We start from the raw sequence: 13,324 nt of genomic DNA, 5'->3' as shown, positions 1-13,324 counted from the left end.
GCTTTTTTCCTATGAAGCAATAAGGAGGGAGTGTACAGGTGTGTGTGTGTGTGTGTTGGTGTGAGGTATATGGCTCCACTGAGCTAACTTTGGGTTTGCTAATTTCATTGAAAGAAATGGCCTCATTTGCTCTCCATATTGACAAGACTGGTGATATAAGACCTATACTTTACTGGAGATTTTAATCACTTAGTCATTTAAGATCAATATCTTGTTGACAGCCTTCTCATTTTGTAACATATTGATTTTGTCATGTGAAAGAAAACTGAAATATTTGGTAAAACGTAGCCTAAACACACTAAGCAAACACAAAATTTCTGTGTAGCATAGCACTAATACACTTGTTTGGTATTAGAGTGGAGCGACTTGTTTTGACTGCACGAGGATTTTACCAGATTTTCCAGATTCACAGACCATAGATATCTTTTAATCCTGCCTTTTCTACCTAATGGGTCTTATTGTAGTTTTTCTGGGGGCAGTTTATCATGTGATGTGATTTGATAACGGGTCATTTGACCCCCTATCCAATAACTGAGGAACTGGTTATCTTTACCTAAGAGTAGAGAGGGCCGGTTCATACATACTGCGGTGACCTTATTGACCACGCCGGTTCAATGCAGGTCACTGCTAGGACACATAGAAATCTATTTTTTCTATGTGCCATGTTTACACCACAATGTGGGTACGATGGGTGGTGTGCTGTGGAAAACTACAAACATGCTGCATTTATTCGTAGTGCACTGGTTGCCACCGCAGGTCACTGCATGGCTGTGCACAGCACTGTGCTGCTGTGCATGGACCTGCATGGAGTGTACACATGGTACACTCTACATAAAGTTATAAAAAAAGAAAAGAAAAGAGGTAAATAGTGACAGCTTTGGCAGTGTGTGATACAATGCACACTGATGGAGCTGCTAAAACGTGCTAGTCTGCCCACTAAAATGCAGAATTTTAGTGGATGGGCTAGTGTGAACGGGACCTTAAATTATTTTTTTCATTCTCTGATTTCTGTATTCAGAGTATAATTATACTTATAAGATTAACAGTTTGTAAATAGCAGGCTTGGGGAATTCCTGTTCTGTCATTTATAATTAGCTGATATTCCCATTAGAAACTGTGCTTCCTGTTGAGTAATGACAGTGCAGGAATCCTCTATTAACCTTTAAGAACTAAACTAATCTTTGCATTCATTAATTGACATAAGCATAAATGACAGAACAAGTATATCCAAGGATTTCCCACTCTGACTGGTATAAACAGTAAACTTTGTTAGACACTAAAGTAACGACATGAAACCCATGTTCACCTAACATTAACTAACCACTGTGGGAATGCAATATGTACAAATGGCCCTTTACCAGTTCACATCATATCAGTAAACATTTTACACTACGCAGAAGTGTAAAATGTATATATATATATATGTATTTCTAAAACCTATATATATATATATTTATATTTGTGCTATACATTTACTATAGATGGGTTCTTTCGGGCTCAGGCCAACAACTGCTTCTCTAATACATTTACTGATCTGCCATGGCCTATGGTGGTTACCATTGATGGACTCTGTCTCACACAGAACCAATGCTTTCCTTGGCAAAGGACCAAATGTATCAGAGAAGCAGTGGACCTGCAGATAACCCAATCCAGTAAATGGTATTTCAATGCTATAATTGTTTTCTTCCTCCTTTCTCCTCTTAGAAGCAACAAGGAACAGAGGTCAGGTTTAATAGTTTATGTAAGTCAAGTTCTTGTTTCAGTTGAAAAACTTAACTAAAAAATAATCATTTCTGTTATAGAAACAAGAGGCAGTTTTCTATAACTCTTAATGATTATTGAGGGGAGGAATGCTACCATTCTCACTTACACCATCTGCTTTACCATACCATTTGGTATGACTACTGCTACGTTTTTCAGTATAAAGCAGTTTGAAAAAGATAGCATGAGATCAGCCAGAAATAGCACATGACTACTTATTACCCCAATGAAAGTAATAATGTTTAGCGAAAGCTTTGTTCAGTTTACATAAACAATTTCCAGGAATAGATCAGTGCTTCCAGTCTTTTCTAATGTCCTGAATAACCAATCAGGTTACTAAATGCAGACACAAGCATTTTAAAAATGGTAACTGTATTTTATACTTTTGCTTACATTGTGGCCCAGGTTTTTCATCTTACAATTCTTCTGGTTCTTCTGCTTCTAGAGACCTTAGGTGGTTCATGGTAACTCTTTTATATTTAATTTTTGGTAATGATTGTTGCCTCTTATCTGAGATATGTTTTTGCTAAAGTGTGATCTATCCAATGCTAAGTTTACAGCTTGCACAGCTAGTAAAAAAATTTAAGCTGAAAAGATAAAACAAAAACTACAACCAAAACATTGTATTCAACATCACATCTTAATCCTTGTGAACCTAAATAAATGGACATCTGTAATGGGATTTGAATGCAGGATTTTTCACCCAGTTCGAATTTCTTGAAAAAATCCGTAAAAAATGTTAAATAGCATTAAAATAAGAATTTTGGCAATAGTAAAATGTCATAAGGAAGGTAACAACAGAATGCTGTCCTTTCACTCCCACTATCATCTCTGTCCTCTTTGGAAGACATCTTCTCCTTGGTGGCAGTACAAACGCTGTTACAAATCTTCTGTTAGGTTAAGTGGTGTGGTATGTTTTTAAAGTCACAGCTGTCGAGCTGTTGCATTTTTTTTCAGCAGTAACACACCCCAGACTGTAAACATCTAGCTACATGGTATTAGTAGACCCAGTCAAAAATCGAAATTATGGAACATAGTGTTAATGTCCACCTTTGCTACTCTCTAGAATATGTGTATTTTCCCCTTCATCAAAGGAGAGTTGCAGAAGGCCAAAGCTGGGTTCTACCATTTTAGAGGAGTGACTAATTGCACTCAGATCTGTTTTACTCGCTCCATGTGACTGAGAAGAGCATCTCTAGGCAGAAAACGCTTCCATTATATCAATATCCAAGTCACATGTGACTCCCTTCAATTGATAGAAGATCCCATCTCCCAGGCAGCAGTCACAACAGCCACATTCTCAGATTTTATGAGACATGTGAAAGTGGAAAATGGCAAGCAGTATGTCTGGCGGGTAAGTGTAATCTTTTTTGCTCTTTGTTTTTTGCCTTGTATATGTCTTTTTTAATGTGTTTTAACTTTTATTATATTTATATTATATATATCTATATAATATAAAATATGATATACATTTTTTTGGGATTTCATATTTAAATTTTGTGTTAACCTTTTCAGTACCTTCTTTCATATATGCCACCTCTTTAGCTCAGAAGTAATGTGTGCCTTTTTAGGTGATGCTTGGAATGACTTTTGACCCATGTGTAAAATTCTTAGATAGCAGGTAAAGTCCATTGCAATGTTGCCTATTTAGAGGATATTAATAATGTGAATTGACCTATTACATTGCCTCCGAGTAACGAATGGTGCTATGCAGTAAAAACATAATTGTTGCATATGCAGTCATCCATAATAGAAATCAGACTACACCACTGATCTAACTCTAGAGGTAGGTAAGAGGAATCAACAGTGACAGGCATGAAAGAATGAGAACACCTCATCCCTAATTTAAACATGTCTTTTTGTGCACTTTGTCAATTTATCCATATCACATCAATCTAGCTCCCACTTTATGCACATTCTCTTTAAAGTGTTTACTGTTAATTATCCATCACATTCTGTTTTTTCGCTCTTCCCTGTATATCACAGCTGTGCAGAATCCCTCATCCCACTTGGCCCTACACAAACCAGTCAGGCATATATACACACTTTTGTGTAAGCTGCTATATTTGGATACATCTTCCCTTACCCTTTGTACACCTAAACTTCTTACTACCTGTTTACTACCTCAGTGGTAGTGAAACATATTCATAATCTGTGTGTTTCTCTTCATCACCCTGATTTTTCTTCACTTTTCTCTTTTGTTATATTTTTGAGTGTTTCTAGCTTGCTATAAGATACTATGCAACAACAAAAGAAGTGGACAGTTTTAGAGAGCATGCTTTGTTTCTTCTTTTACTTTTTCATATACACAGACACCCAGGACTCTCAGCCAGAGGGGCTGAGAGGTTCCAGAATATTAATAGATTCACAGAGAGGAAGCTGGCCTTTCAGTTTCTTCCGTCTTTTCCGGATTGTAGCTGGGATCTGAATCTCCAGTCCTGGGGTCAGGTGTTGCCAGTCATCAGGTGGCTGAGAGCAGCCTCATTAAGAGCTCAAGGGAGGATTTGGTGTGGGCAGCAGGCACATGAGGGCTCATGCTGGGGAGAGGCACAGGTTGTGTCCAGAAGCCAGACTGGAGCCAGGTGGTTTTGTGTGCGCTGGAGGCACACGAGGAACAGCCTGGGGGGCTGGAAGGCGTAGAGAGGCTGAGAGATCCAGGCACGCTGCTGAAAGCTGCTCAAAGGGCACAGTGTATTCCCGAAGAGATCCTGTTAAGGAAAACAGTAAGGTCCTGGGACTGGGACACTGAACAGGATAACCTGTGAAGGGTGAGCTGATATTTATGCTGAAGAAAGCTATTTTTCTGCCTTTAGAATTAATAAAAGACTGCCCTTTGTTATATGAAAACGGCTTCATGACTGGTCCTTAATCTTTTCGTGCATAGGAATAAGTAGTATGACAGACTAGTGCGCTTAATGAGAATCTGTGTCACTTCACAAAAAACAAAAACATTTCTCCTGCAACAGAAGAATATAAGACTGTAAATACTTCCAGTAAATGGCAAGTCCAAAGCCAGCCTTCAAGCAGTACAACCTCTGACAAAACCTTTACCGATTGACATTTTCTGGAGTGTCAAATGCTTGCATCCCCACTATGCTCAATAGCTCTCCCCACCAGTCCTTACATCACTGCTGTACCTTGAAGTGATATAGGGGCCGATGGGAATAACCACAGCAAAATGTTAAATATTAAAGACATTTGTGGAAGTGTTTAGACTCACTATCCACCAGACAGGTAAGTGTTCACAGTCGTCTTTTGCAGGAGTAATGCTTTTGAATTTGGGGGAAGCTACGGTGTGGCTTTAACAATGTCTTCAGCCATGTCTGATCTATCTTTGGCCTTCCTAGATATAAATGTTAAAGAGTTATGTGTGCTCAAAGATTTATATTTTATTAGGCTGAACCAACTGATCATTTTCATTTTAAGTTGGTTTAAAGTTCTCAAACAAGAGATCAGTATATTGTAAGGCTATTTTGTGAAGCTAGTTGTCAGTGATTCTTGTTGGCTGTCAGATTTGCCTTGAACGGAGCCTGTAATATTTTTCAGTGTAGTGTAAAACCACTTGGTAACTATTTAAAATTGTTGCTGCCTTTGCAGCTGTGACTCTGAAGCACAAAGTGCTACTTGATTCTCTCTGCCACTTGTCTCTCTTTTAGAAGCTCCTTCCATGAGAAGATGGAGCTTGTGTTTTACAGTGTTGGTGGGCAGATGGTAGTGGATAGTAGTGATGCATCAGATCCCCTTTGAAGTAGACATTGGGGTTGATTTACTAAAGGCAAATAGGCTCTTGTCTTTGGAATTGAATTTGCACTTTGCAGGGGAAGTTTCCCTTAGCTTGATGTATGTGGCGACATTTCACTTTGCAAAAAATACCCAATCATGTGCAAGCAAAATTAAAAAACTGTATTTCTGCTCGCACATAATTGGGTGCTGTGGAACAGCTCTATCTGTTCCTAGACATGGTCTTCTGATGACATCAGCAGTATAGTCCAGTAATCAGAAGCAGAAATGGACAGGTTATGCCTATCAAATTCCTGATAGGTTCCTGTGAGACTAAGTTGTGCTTATGCATCACATGTGAGTAAGTGCTCTGCTGCTTCTAATCAGGTGTAATATGCTAAAAGGTACATTTTTACTGACTGCAGATCAAGAACAGCTGTTACCTTTATTAGCCAAAAACGCTTCTGTGCCCCTCTCTGAATAGTTTGACTTTGGGGTCTATTCACGAAGCAGCCGAAGGATCTAACCGTAGCTTCGGCCGATCCTTCGGCTAGCTTCGGCCCCAGGGCCCCTTCGGTTCAGTAGAACAGAAGGGCTGCTGTACGGGCTATTCACAATAGCCCGTACAGCTCCCGAACTTAGCCGAGCCGAAGGCATATGCCTCGGCTCGGCTGAGCCGCGCTGAAAGCCGAAGCTGGCCGATATACGGCTGAAATCAGCCGTACCAGCCTGAAGTGAATAGCTGAACAGCGTTCGGCTCACTTCACTTCAGGTCGGTCTTTCACTCAGCTGCCAATGGCAGCTGAGTGAATAGACCCCTTTGTTTCTGGGCCTCGACTTCCTCTGGCATCATGGCTAAGCTCTGCCAACTGCCATTACAGTATTTAGCGATGCTGCCTGAATGGTCAATAAAGGCATTTACTGGATAGGGGAATGGTATTTGGTGGAGCTTAGCCCTCAAGTCCTGGAAAGTCAGGCCCCAGTAACAAAGTGGAACTAACCAGTGAGGGGTAAACAATAGGCTTTACTGTCCAATGAAGGTAATATTAGTCATCTTGCGGAGTCTGCTGTTAAGCAGGACATTTACTTTCAAATGTTCACTTTCAAATGAGATCTAGAATTTAAGCAAAGGTCCACTTTAATCAGAAAATTTGAAAGTGAGGAGGACCTTATGGTTTTGTTTTTAAAAGCCTTGTTTTAGGATAAGAAATTTCTGGAACATGATAGTGGGGTTGATTTGCTAAAGGAAAATAGGCTGTTCACTTTGCAAGGAAATTTTCACTTTGCAAGAGAATTTTCACTTAGCTTAGTCAGTAAGCGCACTCAAAAAATATTAACTTTTCAATGTTGTCCAATGTTATGCTGTCCACAGATATCCTAAACATTTCTAGCTATGCACCTGATAGTTCAAGACTTAAGTATTACATGAAACATCTGCTTGTGTTTTATCAGGCAAGGATCAGTTTAGAGAATTACAATATTATGGGGAACATAATAGCAAGAACAAGAATGCCAGCTGTTTCAGCATTCTTAAGTAGAGAGAGGATTGGATGGATGGATAGATAGATAGATAGATAGATCAAAGGAAGGGAGGAAGAGGGAAGGAATATATAGAAAGAGGTATGAAAGTATAGCAAGGAGGAAAGAGGTGGGATGGGTGGATGGATGGATGGAGGCATAAACAGGAAGGGAGGGAAAGAGCGAGTGATAGAGGCTTAAAAAAGGAATGAGGCAAAGGTGCCTTTGGGTGATGTATGGTGAACCACCATGCAGTTATCACTCTTAAATATCAGTACTGTGTTTATTTCCCACAAGTGATGTGATCTGCATGGAGATTGTTTCTATGCATTTATTCATAGTGCTCCTGTTTGCTGATACAGTCCAAGAACATACTTAAAGTTTAATTAGCTTCCAACTGCACTAACCCTAAAGTGTGTCTACTTGAGTAGAAACTCCTTTGGTGCAGGGTCTAATTGAGTAGTTTTATGGGATCTGTAAGGTCCTGCATAATACACAAGTGCTTTACATTGTACATATGGTAAATCAATAAAATAGGATCATATTATAACAATAAAAGAGATATATGGACTTTAACTGCCTCTGGGCAGGCCGTAGTAGAAAAACGGCCGGCCGGGAGCTCTCTAGATCTGAGCAGGCGGTCCCCTCTCCTCTGCAAGAATGCGGAAGTGTTGTATAATACATCACTTCCGCATTCTTGTGTCACTCCCCAGCTTCAGAAGCTGGAAAGAAGCTGATGGAGCAGATCTGTGCTTCATCAGCTTCTTTTGGGGGGTCCTAGGTGACATTAGGGGTCTTGGAGACCCCTGATGTCTCCATAAAGAGGACCTGTCACATATTTTGCTATCACATAGGGGAGTTAAATTAGCCCTTGTATAGCAATAGCAATAGTGAAGAAAAAAAAAAGGAAAAAATATTTAAGTTTCCCCCCAAAAAATTTTAAAGTCCCCACCCATACATACACGCATGCAAGCATGCGTCGGGGGCGCATACATGCAAAAAAGACGATTGCGCCCATTACGCCGCACATGTTACATATCGCCGCGAGCGTCGGAGTGAGAGCAATAAGTCTAGGGCCATCAATCACTGATAACACTAAACTGATGAGCGGTAAAAGCTTTTAAAGTGTCGCCTATGGCCAATTTTGGGTATGGTAGTTTTCTGCGATTTCACGGGTCCGCGCAATTTTAAAGCTTGACATGTTTGGTGTCTATTTACCCGACGTGACCCGATCTTTTATATTTTACCAAAAAACTGGGTAATAATAAATGTTTCCTAACATAATGTAAAAAAAACCTTTTTTTTTCAAAAATTTTCTGTAATTTTTCCTAATTATAGTAAAAAATAAAAACCCCAGTGGTGATTAAATACCACCAAAATAAAGCTCTATCTGTCCCCAAAAAATGGTATAAAATTCATTTCAGTACAGCGTTGCATGACGGAATAAACGTCAGTCAAAGTACCGCAGCGCTGAATACTGAAAAATGGCCTGGCCAGGAAGGGGGTCTAAACACCTGGTCTTGAAGTGGTTAAAGACAAACTCCACCAAAAATGTAATCTCTTATTTAGGTGCATTGGTGCATGTTGAAATCCCCTGCAGGATCTTTACTACTGTCTGGGACCCCAGCAATATTACTCCTGCCTTACTTGCAGCCAGGGTTTTTTATTTGAACTACTGTTCTCAACAGCCTAAATTAATTTACAGGACATAACATTGCGGTATCAGTTTTCTTCTAGTCTTATGTGTGAAACCTTTGTGTTGGGACCCAAAATTAGGTCCTTTAGTTTTCTGGGGAAAACATTGCAAGCTAGCAGTTGAGGTTTGAATTATCTTCTCTGATACCTGAGGCTACAAATTAAAAATGCTACCCAATGCAAAAGTACATATCGAAAAACCTTTAAAAATGCTGGCAACAGAAGGTAAACTGTGAAGGACTGGTTTATCACAGCCGTGCAGGTAATCTGGATATGTCCTTGTAGGGGAACCAGACAACAGAAAAGACTGGACTGAGTCAATCATGCCAAATGCACCAAAAAAAAAAAGTTTATTTCGATGAAATTGCACTTTGAAAAGTATAGTTTCGTAAAAGAATGGTAAAGAAGAAACAAGGTTTGAATTTCAAGCCAGGGTTCAAACAAAATTCTGTAATTGTCAGACTATACCAATTGATACGCTGGAAACTTCATACCAATAGATACAATGGGAACTGAATTAGCAGTTTAATTTAAACTTGCTTGGGTAAACAAATATCTAATATTTGAAAAAAATAATCAAAGTAAAATGTATAAATAGATTACCAGAACTTTGCGATTTTATGGGGCTAATATGTGGTTAATGCTACTAAGTAATCAAATCACTAGTTGGCCACTTGATGCCAGTCATCTCATTTGTAGCACTTTGGTTTAAAAAAAATCTAGAATCTAATAAAACATTTGATTTGAACAAGTACATTTTTTTTCTTAGATCCTGTTTACTCTATTTTGTTTTAGGAATTATCGTGCTTATCCATTTAACAGTTTATTTGATATTTGCCTTTGATTTATTTTGTGCTGTCAATGAAATCTTGATCATTCCACATATTGACATTTAAGATAATTTAATACTTTTGTTCTTGTCTTGATATTTTAAAATGTAATAACTTTGCAGACATTCTGTATGTGGTGAATTTTGTTTGGCCGTCTCATAAGTTTTAAATTCACACAAACCAAGCTACCTTTTAGTGTTGAATACATTATTTCTATGGGCCTTCTGAATTAAAACTGCAGAGCATTAAAGTGTGCTACGCCATGCATTCAAACAGACTCAATTTTGTAGTTTTTGTAGGGAATAGTTCAGACATCAGTGCTGCATTGCAGTGAGATTTAAAAAAAACAACTTTGTTTTTCATACCCCAACCCAAATAAAGGTCCCATTAAAATCAATGCATATGCATAAAAACATGTGTTGCATGCATCTGCAGTTGATCTCCATTGAATGGTGACAAAACCATGAAAAGTGCTGAGCAAAAGATGCACATTTTAATGCATTTATGTGAATGCAATCTTGCACAGTTGCTATGATGAAAAAGGTATTTTAACACAATGGTAACTTTTATAACATTAGTATGGGAGTCATGTTTTGTAAAAAACATTGCATAGTCAAAAGAAGAAACTATAATATTTCATGCCATATAATATAAACAATATGAGGGTTATTCACTTACCTGCCAAAGGATCTAGCTGTGGCTTTGGCTGATCCTTCGGCTCACTTCAGTCGTATTGAAGGGCCAGGGCCGGCACTAGCGCAAGGCAACATGGGCAGCTGCCTGAGGGCGCCAGGGAACAGGGCGGAAAAGTCTGCTGGGCAGTGACAGTCGCCGGCATAAGTCCGGCCATCCGATCGAGATCAGTGTAGGCTGCCGCTGTGGGCGGCATCTGAAGGACGAGTCCCCGCCAGCCGCAGCGGTGCTGACAAGTGCAGACAGTCTCAGACAGTTCAACTTGTCGGGCCAGGGCAGCGTTATGGGGAAGCCAGAAGCACCACTGAGCAGTCCTCTTGGCTACGTCCTACGTCAGTGAGTGACGTAAGTGGCCCCGCCCCTGGTTCCCCTGGCCGTTCAGCCGCATGTGAAGGAGCGAGGGCTGCAGGAGGCGGAGCAACGGACGGACGCACCAGCAGGCAGCGCGGCGTCATCCTGGAGGCGACGGCGACCTGTTGAGGGACTCGGGAGCCGCCCCGGAGCACAGTCTGCTGCTGCACAGATTTGGAGTGGAAGTTGGAACCGAGCGAGGAAGCGTTTGTGGTTCACTTTCTCATGGTGACCCACCCCAGACCAGACACATCGGACTCGTAACGGGAATCGGGAGCTGGCTGAAGTGGGAGCGGAGGTGAAGACAGTGATATAGAGCGGTATGTAATGTAACAAAGTGCACGTGGTATGCTGCATTGTATTGTATTATTTTGTATTGTATTGTGCATTGTATAATACAGCGGCACAATGCTGAACACCAGCAGCTATGGAGGAACAACAAATCCCAGCAATAATACATTATACAGGCTGGTTAATATATTATTGCTGGGATTTGTTGTTCCTCTATAGCTGCTGGTATTCTCCATTGCGCTGTATAATGTATTATTGCTGGGATTTGTAGTTCCTCTATAACTGGTCAGTGGTAATGTGCATTGCGCAGTATAATCATTATACAGCGCAATGGAGAATACCACCAGCTATAGAGGACTACAAATCCCAGCAATAGTACATTATATACAACGCAATGCAGAATACCAGCAGTTACAGAGCACTACAAATCCCAGCAATAGTACATTATACAGCACAATGCAGAATAACGCCATCTATAGAGGAATACATCAGATCCCAGCAATAATACATTATATACATTATAGTATAGGGTACAATTGCTGTCATACTAGACATACTATTGCTTGTGTGTGTGTGCGTGCGTGCCGAAGGGGGGGGGCTGGCGGACAAATGCACCTTCGCCTGAGTTGGCAAAAATCCTTGCACCGGCCCTGTGAAGGGCTGCTGTACGGGGTATTCACAATAGCCCGTACAGCAGCTGAGCAGCTCGGCCAAGCCGAACGCATATGCTTCGGCTCGGCTGAGCCGTGGTGACAGCCAAAGCGGGGAGAAAGGTAGGCTGAAGCCGACAGTTTCCCCCACAAATGACAACCATGATGTCATGGCTGTCTCCGCCCAGTTGTCTTTCAATGACAGCCCAGCATCCTCGAGGACACTGGGCTGTCATTAAGTAACAAAAACTGGGCAGAGTCAGCCGTGATGTTGACAAATGTAAACAGTTGGGCAGACCTAGCGGTGATGTCACCACTAGCCCCACCCAATTGTTTATATGTTGCCCGCATCTGTCAGAATGTAATTCTGTGGTGGGAGTTTGTTGCATGCGGATGGGTCAGCGGACGTCAGGTTTTTAAAAAATATTTATTTATTATTTTTAATTTCGCCAAGTCGTCATCATTGTGGACAATGCTGGACGTCATGTTTGACCCTGGCCTGTGAAGGTCATTTAATTTTTTGGAATTTTTTTTACAGTAAAGGACTTGTCAAAAATCCTTTGTTGCGTTTTTTTTCAATTAATTTAAATTTCATTTTAAAAAGTCTGGAATTTTTATTTATCTTTTACATTAACCCTTCTGTGAATGGGTAGGGGTACATGTACCCCTTAATCATAAGGGGGGCACATCTGATTGCCCCTTTATTAAAGGGGTACCCTGATGTGAACAAGCCCCCCTGCCCGCACCCCACAACCAACCCCCCAGGGCTTGTGGGGAAGAGGCCCTCCTCCCCATCGGCATGGAGAAAAGGTGCTTTTCCAGGGGGACCCTGGAAAAGCACCCTCCCAGTGCCCAGGGCATATGGCCCCATCCCCTTTTCCAGCCCTGCGAGGCCTGTGCTCGGACCAAGGGTCTGGTGGGGAAGTTTAGGGGGGACCCCCATATTTTTCCCCATTTTTGGGAGTGGGATTCCTCCTTAAAATTCCTACCAGACCTAAAGGGCCTGGTATGACTTTTGGGGTAAACCCCGTGCATTTATTTATTCATTTTTTTAAATGGGGTACCTCCTAACATTCCTACCAGACCTACAGGGTCTGGTATTGTTTGGGAGGGGGACCCCACGTTGTTGTTTTTTTCTTTACATTTGTTTATTATTTTCTTAACTTTTTAAATGTTTCTGTTTTTTACATTTATTAAAATCATTTTTAAACATTTTTTTTTTTCATTTGTTTAAATTTTTTCTATTCTGCTCGTTACCTCGGAGGTAGCAAGCAGAATAGCCGAGCCGAATGAAGCTCAGCAGCATTCAGCTATTCACTCACTGCCATTCAGCCCCTATGAGAATAGGGGCGAAAGGCAGCAAGTGAGCTGCCGGAGCTACAGGTTAGCTGATCCAGATGTTGGATTAGCTGAGTCGAATGGCTTCTGCACTTCGGCTCAACCGAAGGCAGCCGATGTATGGCTGATTTTGGCCAATGTACAGCTGAAATGAGCCGTACAGGGCTGAAGTGAATAGCCTAATGCGTTCGGCTCACTTATTCACTTGGCTGCCTTCGGTAGCTTTATGAATAACCCCCTCTGGGTGCATCATTCCATCAATACACAAAGGGCTTATTTACATCATGTCCATGAGGTGTGTTTTTCTGCACATCACCATACATCTATGGTGTGAACAGGGCACAAAAAAAAGAAAAACAATTATTCTCTATGTGTCCTGTTCAAACAACACATGTGCAGTGATGTGCAGGAAAACACAGCTCAATGGACATGGTGTGAACAAGCCCTTAAAGGTTGCCATGGGCACACACAGGATTT

The 13,324-nt window shown here is 40.9% G+C and overlaps 1 protein-coding gene across 1 annotated transcript in view; it reads left to right on the top strand.

The window, feature by feature from the left end:
• The window catches only part of NETO1 (neuropilin and tolloid like 1), a 109,594-nt gene that overhangs the window by 73,853 nt on the left and 22,417 nt on the right, over positions 1 to 13,324 (top strand). The gene's annotated exons all lie outside the window — the stretch shown is intronic.

The sequence above is a fragment of the Nanorana parkeri genome, unplaced genomic scaffold (assembly GCF_000935625.1).
Source record: "Nanorana parkeri isolate BGI_ZX_2015 unplaced genomic scaffold, ASM93562v1 scaffold972, whole genome shotgun sequence".
NCBI classification, from domain to species: domain Eukaryota; kingdom Metazoa; phylum Chordata; class Amphibia; order Anura; family Dicroglossidae; genus Nanorana; species Nanorana parkeri.
The sequence above is the reverse complement of the archived record's forward strand: the minus strand, read 5'-3'. Positions and strand labels throughout refer to the sequence as shown.